Source organism: Microcebus murinus, chromosome X (assembly GCF_040939455.1).
Source record: "Microcebus murinus isolate Inina chromosome X, M.murinus_Inina_mat1.0, whole genome shotgun sequence".
In the NCBI taxonomy this organism is placed as follows: domain Eukaryota; kingdom Metazoa; phylum Chordata; class Mammalia; order Primates; family Cheirogaleidae; genus Microcebus; species Microcebus murinus.
Window position 1 is genome coordinate 7,167,214 of NC_134136.1, and position 15,905 is coordinate 7,183,118.

At 43.0% G+C, this 15,905-nt stretch overlaps 1 long non-coding RNA gene across 1 annotated transcript in view; it reads right to left on the minus strand.

Annotated features, from left to right (window-relative positions):
- Window positions 1–6,923: 6,923 nt before the first annotated feature.
- Window positions 6,924–15,905, minus strand: part of LOC105867052 (uncharacterized) — a 30,428-nt gene continuing 21,446 nt past the window's right edge. Inside the window, exon 7 of the long non-coding RNA XR_012916008.1 lies at window positions 6,924–7,213. This is a non-coding gene — a long non-coding RNA (uncharacterized LOC105867052). The remainder of the gene's footprint in view (window positions 7,214–15,905) is intronic.

A 15,905-nucleotide genomic window follows, 5' to 3' on the forward strand; every position in this document is an offset into this window, starting at 1 on the left:
GGGACCCTACAGCTGACGGAGGGGAACTCAGACGGCGAGCTCCCCACCCACCCCGCCAGCCCTCCCAGGTGCTGCTGGCACGGTGATCCCAGGAGAACGAGGCAGATCCTGAGGCTGAGAGACATAGACCCAGCTTGGGCTCCCCGTGGGTGAATTGGGACTGGCACTCGTCTCCCTGGTGGGGATACAGGTTGAACTCTGGGACCCAGAGGTCAGACCTGCAGACCAGATCCCATGCACCAAGGTCTCACATTGCCCGGGGCACAGAAGGGATATATGTGAACAGCCTACTGAGGTGTGTGTGCCTTCAGGGGCAGATCAGCGTCCTAGAGGGCAACCCTCCCCCCAAAAGGAGGCCCTACGCCCAGACCAGGTGGCTTTCCTGTGCAGGGAACCTCCCAGCCAGCATGACAGCTAGGGGAGGCCTGGTGGCATGAGGTCTGGCCTGCTGGCAGAGGCCCAGGAGTAGCCATAGAGTTGGAGAGGGTGGAAAGGAGCAAGGCCCACTCTAGATTGCGGGTCTCAGACAGCCCCACCCCCACACACAGACTTTCGGACTTAGCGGGGCCATTCCAGCCCCTCCTTGACAGCTTTTCCTGGAAGCACAGAACAGAACTTTGACCCCTGCTAACGGCATTGGTGGTGCCTGAGGGCAGGCTTACCCAACCCAGCTCTGCACAGACTCACTCCCAGACCAGCCCTCTCTGAGGGGGAGAAAAGGACACACCTGGAAGTCCCAGGGCCCCACTGACCACCTGAGGCACTAGAGTGCCTCTCCAAGAAACAAGAGCAGGTTACAGGACACAAAAAGTGTAGCCTGTTCCTACAAGCAAGCGCCACCTACTGACAGGGAGGACATTCTGCACACCCTGTTCACGGCACCTACTGACTCATACAGGGAGTGGTCGAATCTCACCCACAAACATCACCTACCGGCTCAGAGACTAAACAAGGTGTCAATACTCAAATGAAAACCTAAGGAAAGAAGCAACAACTGATCGAGATGGGAAGAAATCAGCGAAGGAACTCCAGAACCAAACGGAAACCACACCCTCAAAGAGCACCAGCCCCTTATAAATGGACACCAAACAAAATCAGGCAGCCAAAATGACAGAAGAGGAATTTCGAATGTGGATTATAAGAAAATTCAATGACATGCAAGAACAACTGGATAACCAACACAAAGAAAACACACAAAGACTCTAGGATCTGGAACAAAAATTCACTTAAGAACTTGATATAATGAAGAAAAGTTTAACCGAACTCCTGGAAATGAATAATCAATTCAGGGAACTACAAAACACAGTGGAAACCCTCAAAAATAGGGTAGATCAAACAGAAGAAACAATCTCAGATTGAAGATAACACCTTCTAATTAAATAAATGAGTCACAGAGATAGAGTAGAGAAAGAAAAGAGCAAAGCCTACAAGAGATGTGGGATTATGTGAAGAAACCTAATGTGAGGGTCATTGGGTTACCAGAAGGGGAAGAAGAAAACACTCAAGGGTTGGACAAGCTATTTGAAGATATAATAGAGGAAAATTTCCCAGGCCTTGCTAAAAATCTTGATATACAAGTTCAAGAAGTTCAGAGGACCCTTGGGAAATTCAATGCAAACAGAAGATGTCACGACATGCAGTCATCAGACTGACCAAAATATCAACTAAAGAGGCCCTTTTAAGAGCTGTAAGATTAAAGAAGCAAGTAACATACAAAGGAAAGCCAATCCGAATAATGCCAGACTTCTCTACTGAGACCTTACAAGCAAGTAGAGACTGGGGCCCCATTCTTACTCTTCTGAAACAGAAAAATGCCCAGCCTAGCATCTTATTCCCTGCAAAACTAAGTTTTGTATATGAAGGAGAAATCAAGACATTCTCAGATAAGCAAAGACTGAGGGAATTCACCAAGACAAGACCAGCCCTTCAAGAAGTACTCAAAACACTGTTACCCATGGATCAGAACAATAAACAGTCACGAATGTAAATCTACTCAAAAGATCAAAGCCCAGATACCACAAATGGCTCAAGAGAGAAAACAAAGCAACAAAGTTCAACCCAACATAATGAACAGAAATCTGCCCCACCTATCAGTTATCTCAATAAATGTGAATGGCTTGAACTCCCCACTCAAGAGACATAGGCTGGCAGAATGGATAAAAAACACAAGTATCTGCTGCCTTCAGGAAACACATCTAACCTGCAAGGACACATACAGACTAAAGGTAAAGGGGGGGAGAACAATATTTCAAGCAAACGGAAGCCAAAAGAAAGCTGGCGTGGTGGTGCTGATTACAGATAACTGAAGTTTTTAAATCAACAAAAGTAATAAAAGACATGGAAGGTCACTATATAATGGTGAAGGGTACAGTTCAACAAGAAGACATAAAAATTCTAAATATATATGCACCCAACCTTGGTGCACCCAGATTCATAAATCAAACTCTACTTGATCTAAACAAATGGATAAACAACAACACCATAATAGAGACTTTAACACCCCACTGACAGCACAGGACAGATCTTCCAAACAGAAAATCAAAAAAGAAATAAATAATGGACTTAAACAGCACTCTAGAACAAATGGGTCTTACTGACATTTACAGGACATTCTACCCCAAAACCAATGAATATACATTCTTCTCATCAGCTCACGTTCTTCTCATCAGCTCACGGGTCATTCTCTAAGATTGACCATATATCCTAGGACACAAAGCACGCCTCAAACAATTTTAAAAAATAGAAATTATACCATGTGTCATTTCAGACCACAATGGAATAAATGTAGAAATCAATCCTAACAGGAGTTCTCATTTCTACACTAAGTTATGGAAACTAAACAACCTTCTGCTGAAATGATCACTTCATAAATGAGGAAATCAAGATGGAAATCAAAAGATTCTTTGTGATCATGGTATCTCCCGTCAGGTAAGTATTCAAAAGATTCTTTGAACTAAATGACAAAGGTGACACAAGTTACCAAAACCTGTAGGACACAGCTAAAGCAGTCCTGAGAGGAAATTTTATATCCATAAATGCCTATATCCAAAAGTTGAAAAGATCACAAATAGACAATCTAATGAATCGTCTCAAAGAGCTGGAAAAAGAAGAACAGACCAACCCGAATCCCAGCAGAAATGAAATCATTAAGATCAAATCAGAACTAAATGAAATTGACAACAGGGAAACTACACAGATCAATAAAACAAAAAGTTGGTTCTTTGAAAAAACAAACAAAATTGACACACCATTGGCTAAATTAACGAAAAGCAGAAAAGAAAAATCTCTAATAAGCTCCATCAGGAACAATAAAGGAGAATTACAACTGATGCCACGGAGATACAAGATATAATTTATGAATACTACAAAAACCTCTATGCATACAAACTGGAAAATGTGGAGGAAATGGACAATTTCTTAGAAACACACAGCCTTCCTAGGCTCAACCAGGAAGAAATAGAATTCCTGAAAAAACCAATATCAAGCACTGAAATTGAAACAGCAATAAAAAACTTCCTAAAAAGATGGCCGGGCGCGGTGGCTCACGCCTGTAATCCTAGCACTTTGGGAGGCCGAGGCGGGCGGATCGCTCAAGGTCAGGAGTTCGAAACCAGCCTGAGTGAGACCCCGTCTCTACCAAAAACAGAAAGAAATTAATTGACCAACTAAAAATATATATATACAAAAAATTAGCCGGGCATGGTGGCGCATGCCTGTAGTCCCAGCTACTCGGGAGGCTGAGGCAGTAGGATCGCTGAGCCCAGGAGATTGAGGTTGCTGTGAGCCAGGCTGACGCCACGACACTCACTCTAGCCTGGGCAACAAAGTGAGACTCTGTCTCAAAAAAAAAAAAAACTTCCTAAAAAGAAAAGTCCGGGACCAGATGGTTTCACACCCGAATTTTACCACACCTACAAAGAAGAACTGCTGCCTATCCTGCAGAAATTATTCCACAACACCGAGAAGGATGGAATCCTCCCCAACACATTTCATGAAGCGAACACAACCCTGATACCAAAACCAGGAAAGGATGCAACAAAAAAAGAAAACTACAGACCAATAGCCCTTATGAATATAGATGCAAAAATTCTCAACAAAATCCTAGCCAATCAAATCCAGGTGCTTGTCAAGAAAATAATTCATCACAACCAAGTGGGCTTCATCCCAGGGATGCAGGGATGGTTCAACATATGCATATCTATAAATGTAATTCACCATATAAACAGAAGCAAAAACAAAGACCATATGATCCTCTTAATAGACACAGAAAAAGCATTTAACAAAATTCAACACTCTTTTATGGTAAGAACACTCAACATAATAGGCATAGACGGAGCTTACCTAAAAATGATACAAGCCATATGTGACAAACCCACAGCCAATATCATACTGAATGGGGAAAAATTGAAAGCATTCCCACTTAGAACTGGAACAAGAAAAGGTTGCTCACTGTCTCTACTTCTGTTCAACATAGTGCTGGAAGCCCTCACTACAGCAATCAGATAAGAGAGCAGAATTAAGGATGTCCAAATGGGATCAGAAAAGATCAAACTCTCACTCTTTGCTGATGACATGATATTATACCTAGAAAACCCCAAGGATTCAACCAAGAGACTCCTTGAATTGATAAATGAATTTGGTAAAGTCTCAGGATACAAAATCAATACACACAAATCAGAGGCATCCATATATGCCAACAACAGTAAAAGTGAGAACCAAATTAAAGACTCAATACCCTTCACAATAGCAACAAAGAAATTAAAGTACCTAGGAATATACTTAACCAAGGAGGTAAAAGACCTCTACAGGGAGAACTATGAAACACTGAGGAAGGAAATAGCAGAGGATGTAAACAGATGGAAATCCGTACCATGCTCGTGGATCGGCAGACTCAACATCATCAAAATGTCTATACTACCCAAACTGATCTACAGATTCAATGCAATACCTATTAAAATCCCATCAGCATTCTTCACAGATATAGAAAAAATAATTTTACGCTTCGTATGGAACCAAAGAAGACCCCGAATATCAAAAGCAATTCTAGGCAACAAAAACAAAATGGGAGGCATTAATATGCCAGATATCAAACTATACTACAAGGCTATAGTTACTAAAACAGCTTTTTACTGGCACAAGAACAGGGACATTGACCAGTGGAACAGAACAGAGAACACAGATATAAAACCATCCTCATATAGCCATCTAATCTTTGACAAAGCAGACAAAAACATACACTGGGGAAAAGAATCCTTATTCAATAAATGGTGCTGGGAAAACTGGATAGCCACGTGTAGAAGACTGAAACAAGACCCATACCTTTCATATCTCACAAAAATCAACTCATGCTGGGTAATAGACTTTTAACCATAGGTGTGAAACTATTAGAACTCTAGAGGAAAATGTTGGAAATACCCTTGTAGACATTGGCCTAGGCAAAGAATTTATGAAGAAGACCCCAAATGCAATCACAACAGCAACAAAAATAAACAAATGGGACCTGATCAAATTAAAAAGCTTCTGCACAGCCAAAGAAACTGTCAAGAGAGCAAACAGACAACCCACAGAATGGGAGAAAATTTTTGCAAGCTACACATCCGATAAAGGGCTGATAACTACAATCTATTTAGAACTCAGGAAAAGCAGCAAGAAAAAATCCAACAACCCTATCAAAAATGGGTAAAGGAAATGAACAGAAACTTCTCAAAAGAAGACAGAATGGCCAACAAACATGAAAAAATGTTTAACATCTCTCATCATCAGGGAAATGCAAATCAAAACCACAACTCCAGTAAGAATGGCCTTTATCAAAAAATCCCCAAACAACAAATGCTGGCATGGATGCGGAGAGAGAGGAACACTCCTACACTGCTGGTGGGACTGCAAACTAGTTCAACCTCTGTGGAAAGCAATATGGAGATACCTGATACAAGGAGATCTACCATTTGATCGAGCAATTCCGCTACTGGGCATCTACCCAAAAGATCAAAAGTCACTTTATGAAAAAGACACCTGCATTCGAATGTTTATAGCAGCACAATTGACAATTGCAAAGCTGTGGAAACAACCCAAGTGCCCATCACTTCATGAGTGGATTAATAAAATGTGGTATAGGTATACCATGGAGTACTACTCAGCTTTAAGAAACAATGGTGATGGAGCACCTCTTGTATATTCCTGGATAGAGCTGGAACCCATTCTACTAAGTGGAGTATCTCAAGAATGGAAAAACCAGCACCACATGTATTCACCAGCAAATTGGTATTAACGGATCAACACCTAAGTGGACATATAGGAGTAACATTTATCGGGTGTCGGGAGGGTGCGAGGGGGAGGAGGGGATGGGTGTATACAGCCACAACGAATAAGATGTGCAACGTTTGGGCGATGGACACTCTTGAAGCTCTTACTCGAGGGGGGAGGGGGGATGGGCAACATATGTAACCTTAACACTTGTACCCCTATAATATGCTAAAATAAAAAAAGAAAAAAAAAAAGAAAGGCATGTGGAATGATTTGAGGGCCTCATCATTCAGAACTGGCAAGAAATTCCCTTTTTGCTGTTTCCCCTTTACATAATGAAATAAAGCGATTTTAATTTGCAAAAAAAAAAAAAAAAAAGGCATTGCTAATAACCAGTGGCTCCCAGACAGGGCTGGGTAATAGAACTGCAGCCAACCCTGGCTTTGGAGTCATGTGATGGGTTAGAAAAACCTAAAACAAAATCCTGATTCTTACAAAATACGCACCCTTCCCTCCACGCTGCCTTAAACACCTCCTGTGTTACTCCCCATGAGCCTAACACGACACCCCCTTACCGCAGGAAACCACCCTTTTCATAGAGGGCTGGTGGCCTACATACAGTCACCCCTCACCCAGTGTTTGAACTCACCCAGAGCAGAAACAATCGATGACCCTCAAAATACATGGAACCAGCACTGCATTAGGGGGGTAAAAGTGGGGCTATGCATTGCCAGTGAAATAGTGCCCAGGGTTGAGGCTGATGTGAAGATGGGTGCTGGGATCACACTTCTTGGAATGATGCTCAATTTCTTCAAAGCAGTACGCAGTATTTTTCTTCTTGGAAATAGATTCAAGGCCTGGCGCGGTGGCTCACACCTGGAATCCTAGCATTCTGGGAGGCCGAGGCAGGAGGATCGCTCGAAGTTAGGAGTTTGAGACCAGCCTGAGCAAGAGTGAGACCCCATCTCTACTGAAAATATAAAGATATTAATTGGCCAACTAAAAATATATAGAAAAAATTAGCCGGGCATGGTGGCGCATGCCTGTAGTTCCAGCTACTCCGGAGGCTGAGACAGGAGGATTGCTTGAGCCCAGGAGTTTGAGGTTGCTGTGAGCTAGGCTGACGCCACGGCACTCTAGCCCCGGCAGCAGAGTGAGAGTCTGTCTCATACAAACATACATAAATGAAATAGACTCAAGATGGATCCACCATCCTTTCCCCTCATTCCCTTGTCCCAAACCCTCAGGGCCCAAGCCCTAGCTATCTCCCTTACCCATAAACTTTCAAATAGAATTCCTAATAACATCAACACCTATATGACCGGAGATGTTGACCAGCTATACAGTATATCCCATTCCTACTCCCTATTTCCCTTTTGTTATCTTCATGGATGAGAAGCCAAGCTTCTAAACCCCCTAAAACTCCAGAAGCAAAAGTACTGGGAAGGCTAATGAGGTTTGCTTGAGCTTTTCAATCCAGCCGAGTGAAGCTGAGATAGGCCACCCCACAACCAAATCCCAGATCTCAGTGTTCACACCTAAAAACTGATGAGCCTAATGCGGTAATCATCTATGAGCCCTAATACTTCTATAGAATAGGGACTCAGGCCAGGCGCAGGGGCTCATGCCTACAATCCTAGCATTCTGGTAGGTGGGAGGATTGCTGAAGGTCAGGAGTTCGAAACCAGCCTGAACAAGAGCGAGACCCCGTATCTACTAAAAATAGGAAGAAATTAACCGGACAACTAAAAATATATAGAAAAAATGAGCCGGGCATGGTGGCGCATGCCTGTAGTCCCAGCTACTCGGGAGGCTGAGGCAGGAGGATTGCCTGAGCCCAGGAGTTGGAGGTTGCTGTGAGCTAGGCTGACGCCAGGGCACTCTAGCCCGGGCAACACAGTGAGACTCTGTCTAAAAAAGAAAAAAAAAAAAAAAAGAGGTTAGGCTCTGGCACCATAAGACATGGATTCAAATAGAGACTACAATTTAATCGCTAGCCATTCTTGTCAAATTCAGAACTTCTATTGGTGTGCTGACCTGTCTTCGAAATGTAATAAAAACAATGTTAATATTAGAGTTCGTGAAATGATTACATCAATTAGAATCAATGAGAAAATTTGTAGGCTTGGATATCTCTAAAAATGAGCCACTTTTGGGAAGAAACAGTTTTGTTTTTGTTTTCGCTTTTTTAAGATGCAGTGTCGGCCAGGCGCGGTGGCTCACCACTGTAATCCTAGCACTCTGGGAGGCCAAGGCAGGCGGATTGCTCGAGGTCAGGAGTTCGAAACCAGCCTGAACAAGAGCAAGACCCTGTGTCTACTATAAATAGAAAGAAATTAATTGGCCAACTAATATATAGAGAAAAAATTCACCGGGCATGGTGGCGCATGCCTGTAGTCCCAGCTACTCGGGAGGCTGAGGCAGGAGGATCGCTTGAGCCCAGGAGATTGAGGTTGCTGTGAGCTAGGCTGACGCCACGGCACTTACTCTAGCCTGGACAACAAAGCAAGACTCTGTCTCAAAAAAAAAAAAAAAAAAAAAAAATAGAGGCAGTGTCTCACTATGTTGCCAAGGCTGGAGTGATCTCTGGATCACTCTCTTAGTAGGTCTATACTTTTATAAGACTTTTATAAGTCTATACTTTTGCTAGGTAAATATTGGGAAATTTTCATATGTGTGAAGTTTATACTTCTCTTCCTTTGATATATGTTAGTTAATTATATCGTAAACAATTAAAAGCTTTTCTTGGACTATAAAATGCCATGAATTGAGCCTTCAAATCCAAACTGGAATTTAAAAGTGTTGTGGTGTTTTTAAAATTATTTTCTCTCTAATTCACAATTATCTGTACAATGTGCATGATATTAATACCAATAATAATTAACTCATCAGAGGATGCAGGGAACAGAATATCTGCAAGGCCCAGAATAGATAATAAAAAATAGGAACATAAGGCCGGGCCCGGTGGCTCACGCCTGTAATCCTAGCACTCTGGGAGGCCGAGGCCGGTGGATTGCTCAAGGTCAGGAGTTCAAAACCAGCCTGAGCGAGACCCCATCTCTACCATAAAAATAGAAAGAAATTCATTGGCCAACTAATATATATATATATAAAAATCAGCTGGGCATGGTGGCTTGTGCCTGTAGTCCCAGCTACTCGGGAGGCTGAGGCAGGAGGATCGCTTGAGCCCAGGAGTTTGAGGTTGCTATGAGCTAGGCTGACGCCACGGCACTCACTCTAGCCTAGGCAAGAAAGCGAGACTCTGTCTCAAAAAAAAAAAATAGGAACATAGACATAAGGTGTTCAGTTTTGAAACAGTAAAGCTATATATATGCATATTTTTTTTTTGAGACAGCCTCAGTTTGTTGCCCAGGCTAGAGTGAGTGCCATGGCGTCAGCCTAGCTCACAGCAACCTCAAACTCCTGGGCTCAAGCAATCCTACTGCCTCAGCCTCTCAAGTAGCTGGGACTACAGAAATGCACCATCATGCCCGGCTAATTTTTTTCTATATATATATTAGTTGGCCAATTGATTTCTTTCTATTTATAGTAGAGACGGGGTCTCACTCTTGCTCTGGCTGGTTTCGAACTCTTGACCTTGAGCAATCCACCCGCCTCCACCTCCTAGAGTGCTAGGATTACAGGGTGAGCCACCATGCCCGGCTTAGTAAAGCTATATTATTAAGTTTTCTTAGTTGGTCAATTAATTTCTTTCTATTTTTAGTAGAGACAGGGTCTTGCTTTTGCTCAGGCTGGTTTCCAACTCCTGACCTTGAGTGATCCTCCCGCCTAGGCCTCCCAGAGTGTTAGGATTACAGGCGTGAGCCACCCCGCCCAGCCTGCTCTGTTTTTGACCTGGGACAGTTCACCCCTCCTTAGGCAGCCTGGTAGTCCCCTGCTCCCAGAAGGTCACCATATTGAAGTTGAACTTAGTATACAATCCCAATCAGCGCAGTGCACTACAGCCCAGAACTCCTGGGTTCCAGTGATCCTCCTGCCTCCGCCTCTCAAGTGGCCTGGACTACAGGTACACACTACAACGCCAGCAGAAATGGCATTTCTGAATGGGTTCATTGCTCCTGTCAGATTTATAAAACAGATGTGGAGGCAATGGTCACATCCAGATGTCCCACTAGAGATCACTGCAGTTACCCCTAAAGTACCCAGGCTATTAACTTTTCTAACTGTATCTCCTTTGCTGATTTTCCTAGGAGGAGTCACCACTGGAAATTAAAAAATACTTCATTTTTACCTCCAACAGAAGGTTGGAGGTAAAATTAGCATTTGATAAAGATAATGAACATCTTCACTCTGTAACATTTGAGGGCAATGTTATTGACTATAACTGACCTCATTTACTCCACCATCTGAAAAAATAAGGGATACTAGAATTTACTTCCTAAGCCTAAAAACTGAGTTAAGGCTGGGCGCGGTGGCTCACACCTGTAATCCTAGCAGTCTGGGAGGGCGAGGCGGGAGGATCACTTGAGGTCAAGAATTCCAGACCAACCTGAGCAAGAGTGAGACTCCGTCTCTACTAAAAATATAAAAAATTAGCCAGGCATGGTGGTACACGCCTGTAGTCCAAGCTACTTGGGAGGCTCAGGCAGAGGATTTCTTGAGCCCTGGAGTTTGAGGCTGCTGTGAGCTATGATGATGCCATAGCACTCTAGTCAAGGTGACAGAGTGAGACTGTCTCAAAACAAATAAACAAACAAACAAAAAATGAAGTTAATGCACACATAAAACAATGGTTAACACTTAATGTGTGATTAGTCAATATTAATAACTGTTATCAAAAGACTATTGGCCGGGCGTGGTGGCTCACGCCTGTAATCCTAGCACTTTGGGAGGCCGAGGCGTGCGGATTGCTCAAGGTCAGGAGTTCGAAACCAGCCTGAGCGAGACCCCAGCCTGAGCGAGACCCCGTCTCTACCAAAAATAGAAATAAATTAATTGACCAACTAAAAATATATATACAAAAAATTAGCCGGGCATGGTGGCATATGCCTGTAGTCCCAGCTACTCGGGAGGCTGAGGCAGTAGGATTGCTGAGCCCCGGAGATTGCTGTGAGCCAGGCTGATGCCACGGCACTCATTCTAGCCTGGGCAACAAAGTGAGACTCTGTCTCAAAAAAAACCAAAAAAACAAAAAAAACCAATTGGGTTAAATATGTTTATAGAGAAAAAGATGAAAAATAATTTTTTAAAAAAAGACTATTATAAAAAATACTCTATAAAAGGGACTGCTGTCTGGAATAGAACAAACTGGTTAAGAGATGATTAAGAGGTATTTACATAAGAAAGAATGCATGCTAGGCATGGTGATGCTGTAACACTAGCACTCTGGGAGGCCCAGGCAGGTAGACTGAGCTCAGGAATTCCAGAGCAGCCTGAGGAAGAACAAGATCCCGTCTCTACTAAAAATAGAAAGAAAGTAGCTGGACCACTAAAAATATATAGAAAAATTTAGCTGGGGCATGGTGGCGCATGCCTGTAGTCCCAGCTACTCAGGAGGCTGAGGCAGGAGGATTGCTTGAGCCCAGGAGTTTGAGGTTGCTGTGAGCTAGGCTGACACCAAGGCACTCTAGCCCAGGCCACAGAGTGAGACTTTTTCAACAAACAAACAAACAAAAAACATAAGAAAGAATATAGTTGTATTTGGTAGAAATGTGCTAGAAAACAGATTAAAAGGGTAGAATAATCTGGCAGCCATTAGAAGTCATTAAAATCATCTAGTGAAAGAGAAATGAACAGAGCCTTGCCCTAGCACAGGGCTAAACCAGAAGGCAAAGAATGGTGGGTGTGGATGACAGCAGGGCACAGGAGGCTGACGTGTGTCGAGGGGCGGAAGAACTAAGTATGAAGATATGTATGGACGTATAATCCACATCTGCTTCTTAAACGTGGGTCTGATTAAACTTGATTGTGTTCCCGTCAGCTGAGCCAGAGATGCAAAACAGGCAAAAAAAAAAAAAAAAAAAATCAGGTCTTCCAAGTTCAGTTTATAATAAAATAAATTGTCAGGCCAGGTGCAGTGGCTCACTCTTATAATCCTAGCACTTTGGAAGGCCAAGGCAGGAGGACTGCTTGAGACCAGAAGTTCAAGACCAGCCTGGGCAACATAGCAAGACCCCCATCTCTACAAAAAATTTAAAAAATTATCTGGCATGGTGGCATGCATCTGTACTCCCAGCTAATAGGGAGGCTGAGGAAGAAGGATTAGTTGAACCCAGGAGTGGAGGCTGTAGAGAGCTATGATGATGCCACTGCACTCTAGCCCGGGAAACAGAGCAAGAGCCTGTCCCCACCACCTTCTCCCCACATTAAAGAAAAAAGAAAATAAATTGTCAGAGAAAAATGCACACAAAAATGTTCCCATAAGTATGTTAATTGCATTATGTTCAAATTTTATGAAAAACTAAAAATGATCCTGACGTTGCAATCACAAAATAAAAAGTAAATATTCTAAAACAATCATGCTCCAAATAAAAGTACATTCAGGCCGGGCGCTGTGGCTCACGCCTGTAATCCTAGCTCTTGGGAGGCCGAGGCGGGCGGATTGCTCAAGGTCAGGAGTTGGAAACCAGCCTGAGCAAGAGCGAGACCCCGTCTCTACTATAAATAGAAAGAAATTAATTGGCCAACTGATATATATATAAAAAATTAGCCGGGCATGGTGGCGCATGCCTGTAGTCCCAGCTACTCGGGAGGCTGAGGCAGGAGGATCGCTTGAGCCCAGGAGTTTGAGATTGCTGTGAGCTAGGCTGACGCCAAGGCACTCACTCTAGCCTGGGCAACAAAGCGAGACTCTGTCTCAAAAAAAAAAAAAGAAAAAAAAAGTACATTCACATGTAATGACAGGAAAATGTTCTCGTTAACAGCCACCTAAAAACATTACCAACATACACACGCACTAGAAAGAAATATAGAAATAATCTGAGTGGTTCTGCATATGACTTTATTAACTATGCCATGCTTTTTTTTAATTTTTGAAAATGAGTATCTCTAGCCTTTTATAATTTTTTAACATTATACTGGGGGGAAATGAAAATTATTCTCTGTGACCCTAAGTGATAGATACAGATTTCAAATTATTCTTCCCTAAAGAAATTGACTGAAGGATCTCAGAGAATATGGAGGGAATAGGAAGGAATAAAGGAAGGAGAGCAGATGTTCAGGTAGTGGACATCAATTTTACACAAAACACTGACCTACATTAAAAACAGCTAAAAGAAAAAAACATATATATATATATATATATATATATATATATATTTTTTTTTTGAGTCAGAGTCCCACTCTGTTGCCCGGGCTAGAATGCCGTGGCATCAGCCTAGCTCACAGCAACCTCAAACTCCTGGGCTCAAGCAATCCTCCTGCCTCAGCCTCCCAAGTAGCTGGGACTACAGGCATGTGCCACCAAGCCCGGCTAATTTTTTTTATGTATTTTTAGTTGGCCAATTAATTTCTTTCTTTTTTTTCTTTTTTTCTTTTTTTTTTAGTGGAGACGGAGTCCCGCTCTTGCTCAGGCTGGCTTCAAACTCCTGCCCTTGAGCGATCCTCACTTGGCCTCCCATAATGCTAGGATTACAGGTGGGAAGCACCACTCCTGGCCTATTTTCTTTAAATTTTAAATGTCTTTATTCAAATACAAAAGTTTCCTTACTTGGACTCTCATGAAATCCTTGTGTACCTAACAGGCTGGCCAAGCCTAGCCCTGGCTGTTCCAAATTGCTTGACTAGCCCAAGGGAAGTCCATTTCTTAAAAATATAACAGCCTAAAATACCAGAAATTGCTAACAAGATTTCAACCACAGCTGAAGCTCACCAAGAATATAGGTTTTCCGGATATGGTTAAAGTGTCACAGTAGGAAGTTAAGGAAATGAGAATCCCCCTGAGGGAAGAGAAGAGAATGATAATAGCCCCTATTTGCCAATGACAAGTCTGCTAATTAGGCATTTAAAACTACCAAGGCTGGGCTTGGCATGGTGGCTTGCCCCTGTAATCCTAGCACTCTGGGATGCCGAGGCCAGTGGATTGCTTGAGATCAGGAGTTCGAAACCAGCCTGAGCAAGAGCCAGACCCCATCTCTACTATAAAGAGAAAAGAAAGGCCGGGCGCGGTGGCTCACGCCTGTAATCCTAGCTCTCTGGGAGGCTGAGGCGGGTGGATTGCTCGAGGTCAGGAGTTCGAAACCAGCCTGAGCAAGAGCGAGACCCGTCTCTACTATAAATAGAAAAGAAATTAATTGGCCAACTAATATATATAGAAAAAAATAGCTGGGCATGGTGGCGCATGCCTGTAGTCCCAGCTACTCGGGAGGCTGAGGCAGGAGGATTGCTTGAGCCCAGGAGTTTGAGGTTGCTGTGAGCTAGGCTGATGCCACGGCACTCATTCTAGCCTGGGCAACAAAGCGAGACACTGTCTCAAAAAATAAAATTAAATTAAAAAAACTACCAAGGATGATGTTGTGAGGGACCAGGCAGCTGTGGTAGTAGATCCACTTCAAATTTTTGTTAATGGCCACGTAGGAAATATCTTAGGCTTTGCAGGCTATATGGCCTCTGTCCCAATTACTCCACTCTGCTACCGTTGCATAAAAGCAGCCACACACAACACACATATGAATGAGCATGGCTGTGTTCCAATAAAACTTTATTATGGACACAAATTTGACTTTCCTATAATTTTCACATGTCATAAAACATTATACTCCTTTTGGTTTTATTCAGCCATTAAAAAATGTAAACACCATTCTTTGTTCACAGACTGTACAAAAACAAGCAGTTGGCTAGATCTGGCTCATAGCCAGGTCTGCTGAACCCTGATATACAGAATTGGAAGGCTGGAGGAAAGATGGATGTGGTCATTTACCCTTTTTGTTTTTTCTCTGAAGATGCTGTATTTAAATACCTCCAAGGATGTTCTGGCAGGCGTGGTGGCTAACCCCTGGAATCCTAGCACTCTGGAAGGCCCAAGCAGGGGAATCGCTGGAGGTCAGGAGTTCAAGACCAGCCTGAGCAAGAGCCAGACCCAGTCTCTACTAAAAATAGAAAGAAAGTAGCCCGACAACTAAAAATATATACAAAAAATTAGCCAGGCACGATGGTGCACGCCTGTAGTCCCAGCTACTTGGGAGGCTGAGGCAGAAGGATCACTTGAGCCCAGGAGTTTGAGGTTGCTGTGAGATAGGCTGACTACAAGGCACTCTAGCCAGGGCAACAGAGTGAGACTCTGTCTCAAAAAAAAAAAAAAAAAAAAAAAAGATACTCTGATGACTGCAAACTGCCTGCTTAATGGAATATTCCTGCTCATTTTACCATGTTATCCATTTTTAAGTATACAGTTCAGTAGTTTATATTCATCTTGTCATGCAACCAATCTCCAGAACTTTTTCATCTTGGAAAACTAAAACTCTATACCCATTAAACCACCCCCCATTCTCCCTACCCCCAACCCCTGGCAATGAACATTCTACTTTCTGTTTCTCTGAATTTGGGTCATGCATTTTTTTTTTTTTTTTTGAGACAGAGTCTCACTTTGTTGCCCAGGCTAGAGTGAGTGCCGTGGCGTCAGCCTAGCTCACAGCAACCTCAAACTCCTGGGCTCAAGCAATCCTGCTGCCTCAGCCTCCTGAGTAGCTGGGACTACAGGGCAT